Below are 13,277 nucleotides of genomic sequence, written 5' to 3' on the forward strand. Positions count from 1 at the left end.
GTTTGACATAGCTTTCTCTTGAGGGCCTTACTTAGAGCACTCTAAGATTCAGAGAGCCGCCTCTTACTTTAAGGGGAATGCTCGAACTTGGTGGTCCTCGCTTCTATTAAACAGACATCGCCAGTTAAATGACTGAAATTCAATAGGATTTTTATTTCTTCTTTGCTGACTCCAGAGTATGAACGTGACATACGAACTGCGTGGAACCATCTTCGGATGACCAAGAAGGATACAATGGACGCTTATTGCGAGAGATTCTGGAGCTCTTTTCTACCCGTCTCTTCATTTAAGAAGATCTCGTTCCAGGAACAGATTGAGCGGTTTACCCTGGGTCTTCCTAGAAAGATCCGAGATCTCTGCTTGGAACAAAAGTAAGCTTCCATTCAAGAGTTGATGAGTCATGCGAAACGAGGTTTTGCCATTCACTCGGGCAGTCTGACCTACCCCATAGATGAGATCGTGGCGCAAAGAGCCGAACAGACTTCGAAAAATGGAAGTAGAAAGAGAAAGAGCAACCTAGAACAGTAAGAAAAGGATGCACGACTCAAACTTACTCCTCAAGAGAGGGCTCACTATATAAAAGAGTGGAAGTGCTTTGGATGCGAGAAAATTGGGCATATCTTTGCGAAGCCCTAAAAAGGCATAGAAAGAACAGAATGACAAGGACGACGAGAGGCCTGAGAGTTCGAGAGCAGCTGAAGATCGTGGAAGAAAAGGCAAGATGAAAACAAGACTGGTTCTCAATTGCGTGGGTACTGATCCAAGCACGATGGTCGAGAGTATAGAACTTTGCCGAGCTTGGGGCAAAGTGAAAGACCAAGAAGCCCTTATATTCTTTGATGGAGGAGCCAAGGCCAACTTCATTTCACCGGAGTTGGCGGCGCGGCCATGCCGATTGCTACTCAGTGAGCTTGCCAGGCGAGTTACCACGCGCTCGTCTTGGAGATCATACCCTTGATCTGATACCTGGAAGCACACCACCAAACCGGCCATCTTACCGTGTGCGTCGAGCCCAGAACGAAGAGATTATGAACCAAGTGAAAGACCTCTTGGAAAAGAATCTTGTCCAGCCTAGTACTTCACCGTATTGCTCTCTAGTGTTGTTGGGTTTGAAGAAAGACGGATCTTGGAGAATGTGCATTGATTATAGAGCTTTCAATAAAATCACCATCAAGAACAGATTTCCGATTTTTAGATTCGATGATATACTTGACCGACTTCAGCAAAAGTGGATATTATCAAATCGGGAGACGTCTACAAGATACCCTTTCGGACGACTTTTGGATTATTTGAATTTTTGGTGATACCTTTTGGCCTAATCAATGCTCCTACGACATTTAATCGGATGATGGACAAGATTTTTTGAGAGTACAGACTATTTATTGACATTCTCTTTGACGACATCATTGTTTTCTCCAAGGATGATGCAGAACATAGAGTACATCTGCTTCAAGTCTTTCAGGCATTACAAAATCACAAGTTAGTGCTTAATGCGAAGAAAAGTGATTTTTTCCTACCAGAGATACACTTTTTGGGACACATTGTCTCAACAAAGCGAGTGCAGATGGAGCCGGCCAAGATAGAGACTATCCGTAATTGGCCCGATTTGAAGAATGTCCATGAAGTTAGAAGCTTCTTGGGATTGTGTTCGTACTATAGGCGGTTCATTCGAAAGTTTGCAGAGGTTGCTTCCCTTTTGCATATCTTGACACAGAAAGGAGTCCCTTTCTCGTGGGGATCCACAAAGGTGACTACCTTTCAGACATTGAAAGAGAAATTGATTACGAGAGCAGTTTTGACTTTCCCGAACTTGCAGAAGTCTTTTGAAGTATATTGTGATGCTTGGGGTCGTAGTCTGGGTGCGGCCTTTATGCAAGAAGGCCATGTCATTGCTTACGAGAGCCGATTGTTCTCAAGGCCGGAATTCACAGCACAGATTTATGAGAAAGTGCATGCTCTTACTCAGTGGCGACACTACCTACTCGGAGCGGATTTTACTGTCTTTAGAGACCATCAGAGTTTACACTACTTCTTGTCTCAGAAGCAGCTATCGGAAAAGCAGATGCGATGGGCGAACATTTTGTCACAGTTTCACTTCCAGATTGTCCGTGTGCAACGAAAATATGGTCGATCAATATGCCACAGATACATTTGCAGATATCTCTACATGGATACGGGATGGGGAGATAATAGCGGGATATTCCATTCGGGATGGCTACTTGATGAGAAAAACCATATTGTGCGTTACATAGCCGTTGAGGGAAAATGTTATGACCGAATACCACTATCTTATCTTTTACGGGTCACCGCGGCATTGCTACCACCTTCAAAGGGGTAGAGAGATACTTCTATTGGCTGAGACTCAAGAAGGATGTGGATGAGTTTATGCGCAGTTGCTTGATATGGCAGAAGGTCAAGTTTGACAGGCATAAAGCGCAGGGATTGTTATAGTCTTTTCCCATACCCACCCGCCCCTGGGAAAGTATTGTAATGGATTTCATTTTTGATCTCCGAGAACTCAGAGCGGTCACGATGATATCTGGACTGTTATTGACAGACTTAGCAAGCAGGCTCATTTCATTCCTGCGAAGAAGACAATCAAGCCGAATCAGTGAGACTATTTGTGGCCCAAATTTTCAGATTACATTGCATGCCCGAGACAATTGTCTCTGACAGGGACCCAAATTCACGTGTTTGTTTTGGAAGGCAATTTGGGAGAACATTGACATGCGGTTGCGATTCGCGTCATCTTTCCACCCGTAGACTGACGGGCAATCTCAGATTGCCAATTCAGTGGTAATAGATTTATTGAAGTCTTACATCTCGGATCAGAAGACTCAATGGGAAAAGTATCTACCTTTGGTAGAATTTGCTTACAATAACACGATACACTGTTCGACGAGGAAGGCGCCATTTGAGATTATTGAAGGTGCTCCGAAGGTTCCACCCTTCCTAAGCTCGAAAGATAAGATTTTTGAAGCCGATGAGTACACGTGCCACTTGGACACGGCTTTTGTTTGACAAGGTCCGCGAGGCTTTGCAGAAATCTCATGAACGATAGAAAAAGGCAGCGGATCGCCATCGCCGCGATTTGAAATTGAAGGAGGATGATTGGGTGCTCTTACGTTTTGAGAAGGCACGCCTGAGAAAGAAGAAGGGAAAGGAGAGGCTTTTTCCAAAGCTTAGTATGAGATACTACGTACCTTTTGAGATCTCTAAAAAGATCAATGATGTCTCCTTCCGACTGAAATTGCCAGACACTTGGAAGATTCACAATGCATTTTATGCGAGTCTCTTGAAACCTTTTAAAGGTGATGTGCCCGAAGATGGGGAGCTTGATGAGTAACCCGAAGTGGAGGAAAACGAGGAGATCCTTGTCCTTGAACATATTTTGACACATAAGGACAAAAAGAATAAGGGTAAAGTCCGAAGGTGGTTCTTGGTTAAATTCAAGAACTATCCTGCATTAGAAGAGGTACACACGCAGTGGTAGAAAACCACAAAACCACCCCCAAAACCCGCTCTCAAGAAACCCCCCACTCCCAAGAAGTATACACGGTAAGAATTAGAAGAGGTGGTTGATGCACGAATTGCTTAGCTTTTTGACGCGTAAAACAAAGCTAAAAAGCACGACAAAAAGCAGAAGAAAGGCACTGACTTTCCGTGTTATTTGGGTCGTCAGTCTACATTTGAAAAGGCAAGAAAGCAGAAGAAGCGTGTTCGATTTGAAGGAGTACTCAGTTCTTCTTCTTCTTCTGACAGTTCTTCTAGCTCTTCTGACTCGTGCGTAGAAGACGGAAAAGGCAAAAAGCGAAGCAAAAAACAAAGCTTCGGAAAGAGAAAGAAGCCTAAATCTCGCCCCGTGATTGATAGTTCTACAGAGGACTCGTCTTCAGATAGTTCAGACTCTGAGGGCAGCAGCTTTTATGCAAAAAAGAAGAATTTTTATGAAGCCAACCAATGTGACTTTCTGGAAGACAAAAGCAAGAACGTATGAGAGTTCAAGAAAGGTGGGACATTCAATTAAATTTGACACGTTTTCTGGTTATAGAGATGCTTCGAAGGCTTTGTCTTTTGTACAACACTTTGACATCGCTTTCGCGGAAGGGCGTTACTCAGAGCACTCTAAGATTCGAAGAGCTGCCTCTTACTTTAAGGGGAATACTCGAACTTGATGGTTCACGCTTCTATTAAACAAGACTGTGCTAGTTAAGTGGTTGAAATTCAAGAGGCTTTTTATTTCTTCTTGGGTGACTAGAGAGTATGAACGCGATATACGAACTGCTTGGAACCATCTTCGGATGACTAAGAAGGATACAGTGGACGCTTATTGCGAGAAATTTTGGAGCTCTTTTCTACCCGCCTCTTCATTTAAGAAGATCTCATTCAAGGAACAGATTGAGCGGTTTACCTTGGGTCTACCTACAGAGATCCGAGATCACTGCCTGGAACAAAAGTTAGCTTCCATTCAGGAGTTGATGAGTCATGCGAAACGGGGTTTGCCATTCACTCAAGCAGTTTGACCTACCCCACCGATGAGATCATGACGCAAAGAGCCGAACAGACTTCGACAAATGAAAGTAGTAAGAGAAAGAGCAACCTAGAAAAGAAGGATGCACGACCCAAGCTCACTCCTCAAGAGAGAGCTCGCTACATCAGGGAAGGAAAGTGCTTTGGATGTGGGGAAACTGGACATATCTCCGCGAAGTGCCCTAAAAAGGCACAGAAAGACAAGGATGACGAGAGGCCTGGGAGTTCGAGAGTAGCTGAGAAACATGGAAGAAAATGCAAGATGAAAACATGACTGGTTCTCGATTGCGTGGGTATTGATCCCAACACGTTGAACGAGAGTACAGAACTTTGCCGAGCTTGGGGCAAAGTGAAAGACCAAGAAGCTCTGATCTTCTTCGATGGAGGAGCCAAGGCTAACTTCATTTCATCGGAATTGGCGTCGCGGCTTGAGATCACTCCGGATGGGATGGGACCACTTGCGGAGGCAGTTCTAGCGGCACCCAGCAGTGACGTAGCCATTACACCTGTCATTGGCAAAGCATTGTCAAGGGTATTTGGGGCATGAGGACTTCTACATAATACCTTTGGAAGGTTGTGATGTCCTCTTGGGAATTCTTTGGTATCACAAGAGCAACACCGTGGTTGAGTATCGGGCGAGGAAAGCTACATTGACCACAGAGAAGGGCAGAACCATTGTACTTGACATTAAACTTAAGGGTGAGTCTGTCCCTATTTGTATCGTCTTCAGCCATTTCTAAATTAATGAAATCTAGTCTGTTTGTTTACTCGATCTTTATGAAAGAGTTGAGTGATGAGGATAGGACAAATATGTCGGAAATTGATAAAGAACGCCAAGATTTTCGAGTAAACAAACGCCAAGATTTTGTAGGACCGACATGCTTTCAGAAAAGCACTAGTAAGTCCAGATTGGAGGGCGAAGATACCTCAAATAGCTCTGTCTGCTCTTTTGTAGGACCGGTATGCTTTTAGAAAAGCACTAGTAAGTCCGGGTTGGAGGGCGAAGATACCTCAAATAGCTCTGTCTGCTCTTTTGTAGGATCGATATGCTTTCAGAAAAGCACTAGGAAGTCCGGGTTGGAGGGCGAAGATACCTCAAATAGCTCTATTTGCTCTTTTGTAGGATCGGTATGCTTTCAGAAAAGCACTAGTAAGTCCGGGTTAGAGGGTGAAGATACCTCAAATAGCTCTGTTTGCTCTCTTGTAGGACCGGTATGCTTTCAGAAAAGCACTAGTAAGTCTGATTCTTTGATACCACCGTCACAAGACGGGCACCATGTGCCAATAGAAAAGAACAGATTGAACATATTTTTAGCACTTGAATAAAAATAGAACTGAGAGAGAGAGACGACACGCGACATGGAGTGGCAGAATTCCATCCCAAAGAGTATTGGCCCCAGACCTTGGCGCCCCTCTCGGTATTTTTTATATTGCATCAACAAAGTACAAGCCAAACTTGACATTCTGGCATACCAAGCAAGTGCCTACAAAATCGTCCATGTCCTTCTTGAGTCTCAGCCAAAAGCAATACCGCTCCACACCTCTCAAGGTGGTATCAATGCCGCAGTGACCTGTAAATGGTGGACAATGGCATTCGGTTAGAACCTTTTCCTTTCACGGCTGTGTAACACACAACATCGTTTTCTTCAACAAGTAGCCATCGCAAATGGAATATCCCGCTACTACGTCCCCATTTTGTATTCGATTGAATACATAAAAAAAATATGGATCTGTGGCCTACTGATCGACCATGTCCTCGAAGCTTCTATGATAAATCGCGGAAATAGTTAAGACCAACGGCTTCCGGGACAAAGCATCTGCCACCAAGCTCTTCTGTCCTTGCACATGGACAATCTGGAAGTGAAACTGTGACAAGATGTTAGCCCACCACATGTTGCTTCTGTGACGAGAGGTAGCGCAAACTTTAATGATCAGTGAAGATCGTAAAATCGGCTCCGAGTAGGTAATGTCGCCACTGGGTAAGAGCATGGATAACCGCCAAAAGCTCTCTCTCATAAATCTGTGTTGTCAATTCTGGCCTTGAAAACAATCGGTTCTCATAGGCAATGACATTGCCTTCTTGCATTAAGACCGCACCTAGACTACGACAATATACTTCGATGACTTTTGCAAATCCGGCAAAGTTAAAACTAGTGTTGTAGTCAATTTCTCTTTCAAAGTCCGAAACGCGGTCACTCTCGTGGATTCCTACGAGAAAGGGACTCCTTTCTGTGTCAAGATACGCAAAGGGAAAGCAACCTTTGCAAATTTTCTAATGAACCGCCGGTAGTAAGAACATAAGCCCAAGAAGCTTCTTACTTCATGGAAATCGGGCCAATCTCGTATAGTCTCAATCTTGGTCGTGTCCATTTGTACTTTTGCTGCCGAGACGATGTGTTCAAGAAAGTGTATCTCCGGTAAGAAAAATTCACTCTTCTTGGCATTGATCACCAACTTGTGATCTCGCAATGCCTAGAAGACCCGTATCAGATGATGTCTATGTTCTATCTCATCCTAGGAGAAGACAATAATGTCATCAAAGAAAGTGCCACTAAAAGATTTGTACTCTTTGAAAATCCCGTCCATCATTGGTTAAAAGTCGCTGTAGCATTGGTAAGGCCAAAAGGCATCACCAAAAATTCATATAAATCGAAGGTCGTCCGAGAAGCTGTAAAATAGACATCTCCCGATGCGATTCGGATCTGATGATATCTGCTTTTCAAATCGATCCTGCTGAACAAGAGGATCCTTGTAGTCTATCAAGAATATCATCGATCCTCGGAATCGTAAATTTGTTCTAATGGTGACTTATTTGAGAGCTCTATAATCAATGCATATTCTTCAAGATCCGTCTTTCTTCAAAACCAACAACACCAGGGAACAGCAAGGTGAAGTACTTGGTTGGATAAGACCCTTTTCCAAGAGGTCTTTCACTTGGTTCATAATCTCTTCATTTTGGCCTCCGCTCACACAGTAAGGTGGTTGGTTCGGTGGAGTGCTTCCAGGTATGAGATCAATAGTACGATCCTTAGGACGAGCTGATGGCAACTCGCCTGGCAGGCGCTCAAAAAAGCAATCGACATCAATGTGGAGAAAATCTTGGCGTTCTATATCAAGGTCAGATATATTTGTCGTGTCTTCATCATTTAACTCTTTCAAGTAGATGGAGTAAAGAAACAAACTTGATTTCATTAATTTCGAAACGGTCGAAGCCGATACAATAGGGACAAATTCACTCTTCAATTTCACATCAAGTACAATTTTTTGGTGCTTTTCATTTGTCAATGTCGTTTTCTTGTCCGATAATCGACCACGACGTTGTTCTTATACTCCCAGGAGGACATCACAACCTTCCAAGGGCATTATGTAGAAGTCCTCGTGCCCCAAATACCCTTGACAATGCAACCAAAGTTTGCCAATGATAGGTGTAATGGCCATGTCCTTGCCGGGTGCGGCTAGAACTGCCTTTGCTTATGGTCCCATCCGATCGGGTGTAATCTTGAGCCGCGCCGCCAATTGAGGTGAAATGAAGTTGGCCTTGGCCCCTCCATCAAAGAAAAGAAGGGCTTCTTGATCTTCACTTTGTCCCAAGCTCGGCAAAGTTCTGTACTCTCATCAGTCGTGCTTGGGTCAATACCCATGGAATCTGGAACCAGTTTTGATTTCATCTTGCCTTTTCTTCCATATTCCTCAGCTCCTTTCGAACTCTATGGTGTGTTTTCATTCTTTTCTTACTGTGCCTTTTTAGGGCACTTCGCGTTGACGTGCCCATGTTGCCCGCATACGAAACACTTCCCCTCTTTGATGTAGTTGGCCCTCTCTCGAAGAGTGAGCCGGGGTTGTGAATCCTTGTCTTTCTTTTCTTTGAAACTCTTGCTCTTTCTACTTTCATTATTAGAAGTCTGTTGGGTTCTTTAAGTTCAGATCTCATGAGTGGGGTAAATCAGATTGCCTAAGTGTATGGCAAAACCCCGTTTCGCATGACCTATCAATTCTTGAATAGAATTTGACTTTTGTCCCAATCAGTAGTCTCGGATCTCTGTAGTCCGTAGCAAAACCGCTCAATCTGTTCTATAAATGAGACCTCCTTAAATGAAGAAGCTGGTAGAAAAGAGCTCCAAACTTTCTTGCAATATGCGTCTAGAGAATCTCCATGGTTATCTGAAGATGATTCCAAGCAGTTCGTATATTTCCTTCATACTCTCGAGCCAGCGAAGAAGAAATAAAAAGCCTTTTGAATTTGAGCCATTTAATTGGCGCTTTCTTTCTCAGTAGAAGAGTGGACCACCATGTTTGAGTATTTCCCTTGAAGAAAGAGGTAGCCCTCCGAATCTTGGAGTGCTCTGAGTAATGCCCTCCAGAGAGAAAGCTATGTCAAACTGTTGTATGAAGGCCAAAGCCCTCGAAGCATCTGGAAATCCAGAAAAAGAGTCAGACTTAATTGATTGTCTACCTTCTTTGAATTCTCTTACTTTCTTGCTTTCATCTTCAAGGAAGTCATATTGGTTAGCTTTATAACATTGCTTCTTCTTTGCATAAAACATGTGATTGTCGGAGTCCGAACTGTTGGAGGATGAGGCCTCGGTAGAACTATCAAAAACTGGGCAAAATTTAGGCTTCTTTGCCTTTTTTTTGCCCTCTCCGAAGCTTTGCTTTTTGCTTCGCTCGAATCAGAAGAGTTAGAAGAACTGTCAGAAGAAGAAGAAGAAGAACTGGGTAGTCCTTCAAATCGTACATGCTTCTTCTGCTTTCTTGCCGATGCAAAAGTAGATTGACGACCCAAATAACCCGGGAAGTCAGTACCTTTCTTCAGCTTTTTGTCGTGCTTTTTACCTTTATTGTTTCCGTCCAAAAGCCGACGGATTTGTGTCTGAACCACCTCTTCTAATTCTTGCTCTGTAAACATCCTCGGAGAAGGAGGTTTCTTGAGTGCCGGTTTGATGGGTGGCTCTGTGACCTTCTGCCCTTGGGTATGCACTGAGTCAAAAATTTTGCAAATTTTGGATCCTTCGCAATGTTTATCATCATCTTTGTTGCGTTGTCAACCAATTGTCGATGTTCCATCTCTTCAATCGCAGCTTGAGTAGGCCGAGGAGGGCCGTACTCTTCTGACTGCTCATGATAATCTTCTAAGAAGTCGATTGACCTCTGTTGGAATCCATTAGTGTTGCGAGAAAAAGGATCGGATTTCTTGGTAGAAGAGAAATCGGCCGTGCTCTAATTACCACTGTAACAAACTTGGACAGTCCAAGTTAAGATTCTATCGCGATACAGCAGAGATTTACTTCAAAACAGTACACGCTCCACGATTAAGTCGACTGTCCCGTCCGGTGCCTAGAGATATTGGTCCCAAAGGCTGGCGCCCTGTTATGTCCCGCTCACAGGAGAGGGGATCTAGCCCAGATGCCGTTGGGATGGGCGTCTAGTGTTCGGGCGGATGTAATGCGAACACGGCTAGTGTGGCCGGCCATTATTATAAAAGGGAGGCCAAGGCCTCATTTTCAGTTATCGACCCCCATTGGCAGAGTGCCAGTGGTTAGCCCGGAGGCTAGGAGTGCGTGAGGTCACCTCGAGGAGGTGAGGCCGGGTGGTATGGGACGCTCGGTCTTACAGGTGCACGCCTACGTCCTCGGACGTTGGCCCTAGCACGGGGGAGCTGCCGGATGGTGGCTATGGTCGGGTGGTTCGTCCGACGCGTATTTGTAGGCGGTCTGTGTGGCCGGGAGATCCTATCTCCTCGTTCGTTTCATGGTATCAGAGGCGGCTTGGTTGCACGAAGGACCGTGTGCACACCTACGGAACGGCTCGGGTCGGAATACCTCGTGTTCGCCTAATTTTTAAGTGATTAAATTGCTGAAATTATTTACTTTTCTTCTCGAAAGCATGTTTGCAGGTAAATAATGAAGTTCGATTGCTGATTTTTGATAAAAATCAGCAAATTAACAGTGGGAGTGCTGAAAATCGGAGGCTTTTTCTTGAGTGTACTGGTTTTTCGATAAAAATCAGGATGTTACTCATTAATTTACTGGCCTTGATTAAATTTCAGCATATGGTGTATTTTTCCATCTCTTTGCCAATTCCTCTCTTTGTAACTCTCACTGTGCAAAGCACAGAGAGAGAGAGAGAGAGAGAGAGAGAGAGAGGGAATTTGCGCAAAGAGAGAGAGAGAGAGAGAGAGCTAGCGTGGCCTCTCTCGCGTGGATTGCAAGGGCCGGCACACTCCGTTCGTGTGTTAGTCACAAGCGCCTGCATGCGTTAGCTATTCCTCCTCCCTCCACGCGTCTGCAGCAGCTCTTCCCAGCGTTGATCTTTTTTAACACTGCCTCTCTCCCCATGCGATGGTTTTTTTTTAAAAACCCACTTAGGAATTTTATTAAATGGGCCTTTTATTTTAAAAAGGGCCAAGACACTTTGATATTTTTTAAGTTAAGGTCTGAAACCTGAGTTACTAAAATAACTCACTTACAGAGACTTTAAAGTTTGTAGAGAAATGAGTTTTTAGCCTCTGCTTCTCTCCCCAGCCTGCTCTCTCTCACCCGCTCGCGCTCCCGCGCTCCCGCCATCACCTGCTCACCTTCAGGCGCTCATGCCGACGCGTGGAGCTCTACGCAACTTCAACTTTTCGCGATCGAAAACTGCAGAAAAGGCTCAGTTTCGCGTGAATTTTTCAGTTTTTCACGCACTTCGTCATGGATTCCTCCAGCTCGGATGTACAGAGTGACGACGTGCCAGGTAACATCCAAATTTCATTCACGCATACTCTCTACACATGGATGACAGGCACTTTCCAGAGGTTTGGGCGTGTTACCGCTCTGGAAAACGCGAATGTTCAGACGAACCTTCGCTTGGCCTCTCTCGAAGGGGTCGTACAGGGGCTCAGTTTTCGACTTTCTACTCTCGAAAATATGGCTCAGTCGATGATTGCGCGTATTTCCGAGGGCGAAACCCATCTCCAGCATTTGTGGACGCAGATTGTTGCTTTTGGGCGTTCCTCGGGTGGTCCGACTGCCACAATTCCGTATAAAACTACAAATTTCTCAGGTGAAGAGGAGTGTACAAAATTGGCTGTAAATAACTGGCTGCACCAGTGGACCACATACTTTGATCTCCATGGGGAGCATGATGAATGGAGGATTCAGACGATTCCTCTTTATCTGCGCAGTAAGGCACTTACCTGGTGGCGTGACATGAAAGAAAAGCCTATGACGGCTGATTTTTGCGTGAAATTCAAGAGGGATTTTGCCAAAATGGACCCTTTGAAAGCTTACGCCAAACTGCAGAGTCTTTCGATGAAAACTCTGTCTTTCGATAAGTATACGACAGCTTTCAAAGAGGCGCTCACCTTCTGCAAGGTGGACTCTACGCACGTCGTGCACATGTACTTGCTGGGGTTACATGAAGATAACCGTTGGGCCTTAATCAAGGACAAAGCCCCGACTGATGTTGAGGATGCGATGGCCAAGGCTAGGACGTTCCATTTGATAAATGGAGGAAATTATGAGAAGAAAAGAACTGCAGACCATCAATCCGGTGAGGGTGCTTCGAGGAAGCGACCCCGATTCCAGCATAAGTCCAAATCACCGCCGAGATCTTCTCAGGAGAAGAAGAAAGCCATGAATGCTTCAATTGCTGATGCAGTGAAGAAGGGGGCTTGCTTCGAATGTGGCCAGACGGGTCACCAAATCAAGGATTGCCCTAAAAAGAAAAAGGCGCAGAAATCGCAAGGCCGTCCTTCGGTTCAGATTCACGAGATCTCAGGTAACTCTGATGTTGTTCTAGTTGAAATACATCATTTAACGCACAGTTCATGCACAAATTGTACTTTTAGCACCAAAGTGTTTGATAAGCACGATCTTCTCCGTTTCCCTTGGAAGATCAATGGTCACGACGTGACTGTACTCCTTGACAAAGTACTCCTTGATAATGGAAGCTTACACAATTTTGTGGATGCAAAATTGGTGCAGAAACTGAACCTGCGGACGCAGGACAATGACCATGAGTATCGCGTGAAGATGGCTCGTGGTGTGGATACGGATGGTTGCAGACTTGTCGCTCGAGCTGGCTGATTACAAAGAGAACGTGGATTTCCACATCATGCGCCTGGATAGAGCAGATGTTATTTTAGGAATTCCATGGTTTTATGATAAACAAGACTCATTGTATATAGACTATGTACATCACTCTCTTGTTTTTGTTAAGCAGAACATGCCGCATGTATCTGTGTCGCTTTGTAATCAGAAGTCTGTAAATAATGGTTTTGCAATACCAGTTGTTTCTGCTTTGAAAATGTACAAAGTCTTCTGATGTTGACTTTTATCAATGTGTACCATTTGCTTTGTTTGATTCATTAGTGCTTGGTACTTCTGTCACTGAATTTCGTAAAAATGTTTCATGTTCTTCTGTTGATCTTGGGGATTCCGATGAATCCAACCTTATCCGAGAAATCATGACTGATTTCAAGGATGTTTTTCCTGATGATCTACCTCCTGGCTTGCCGCCTTCGAGAGGAGTAGATCATGGCATTGAGTTGGTGGCTGGTAGTCAGTTCTTCTCAAACCAACCCTATCGGTTTAGTAAAACCGAGGAGGACGAGATTCAACGACAACTGAAGGATTATCTCGACAGGGGTTTTGTTCGGACTAGTAAATCCCCGTGGGGAGCGCCAATGCTATTTTCTTGAAAGAAGGATAACACTATGCGCTTCTGCGTGGATTACAAGGGGTTGAATAAACTCACTGTCAAGAACA

General features: G+C 44.5%; 1 protein-coding gene across 1 annotated transcript in view; it reads left to right on the top strand.

Annotated features, from left to right (window-relative positions):
- Window positions 1–13,013, top strand: part of LOC147428782 (uncharacterized) — a 29,990-nt gene extending 16,977 nt beyond the window's left edge. Inside the window, exon 2 of the transcript XR_015185935.1 lies at window positions 12,495–13,013. The gene's annotated coding sequence lies outside the window, so the exon portion shown is untranslated. The remainder of the gene's footprint in view (window positions 1–12,494) is intronic.
- The last annotated feature ends 264 nt before the right edge of the window (window positions 13,014–13,277 follow it).

The sequence above is a fragment of the Adiantum capillus-veneris genome, chromosome 23, assembly GCF_014529385.1.
Source record: "Adiantum capillus-veneris isolate H3 chromosome 23, ASM1452938v2, whole genome shotgun sequence".
Classification (NCBI taxonomy): Eukaryota; Viridiplantae; Streptophyta; class Polypodiopsida; order Polypodiales; family Pteridaceae; genus Adiantum; species Adiantum capillus-veneris.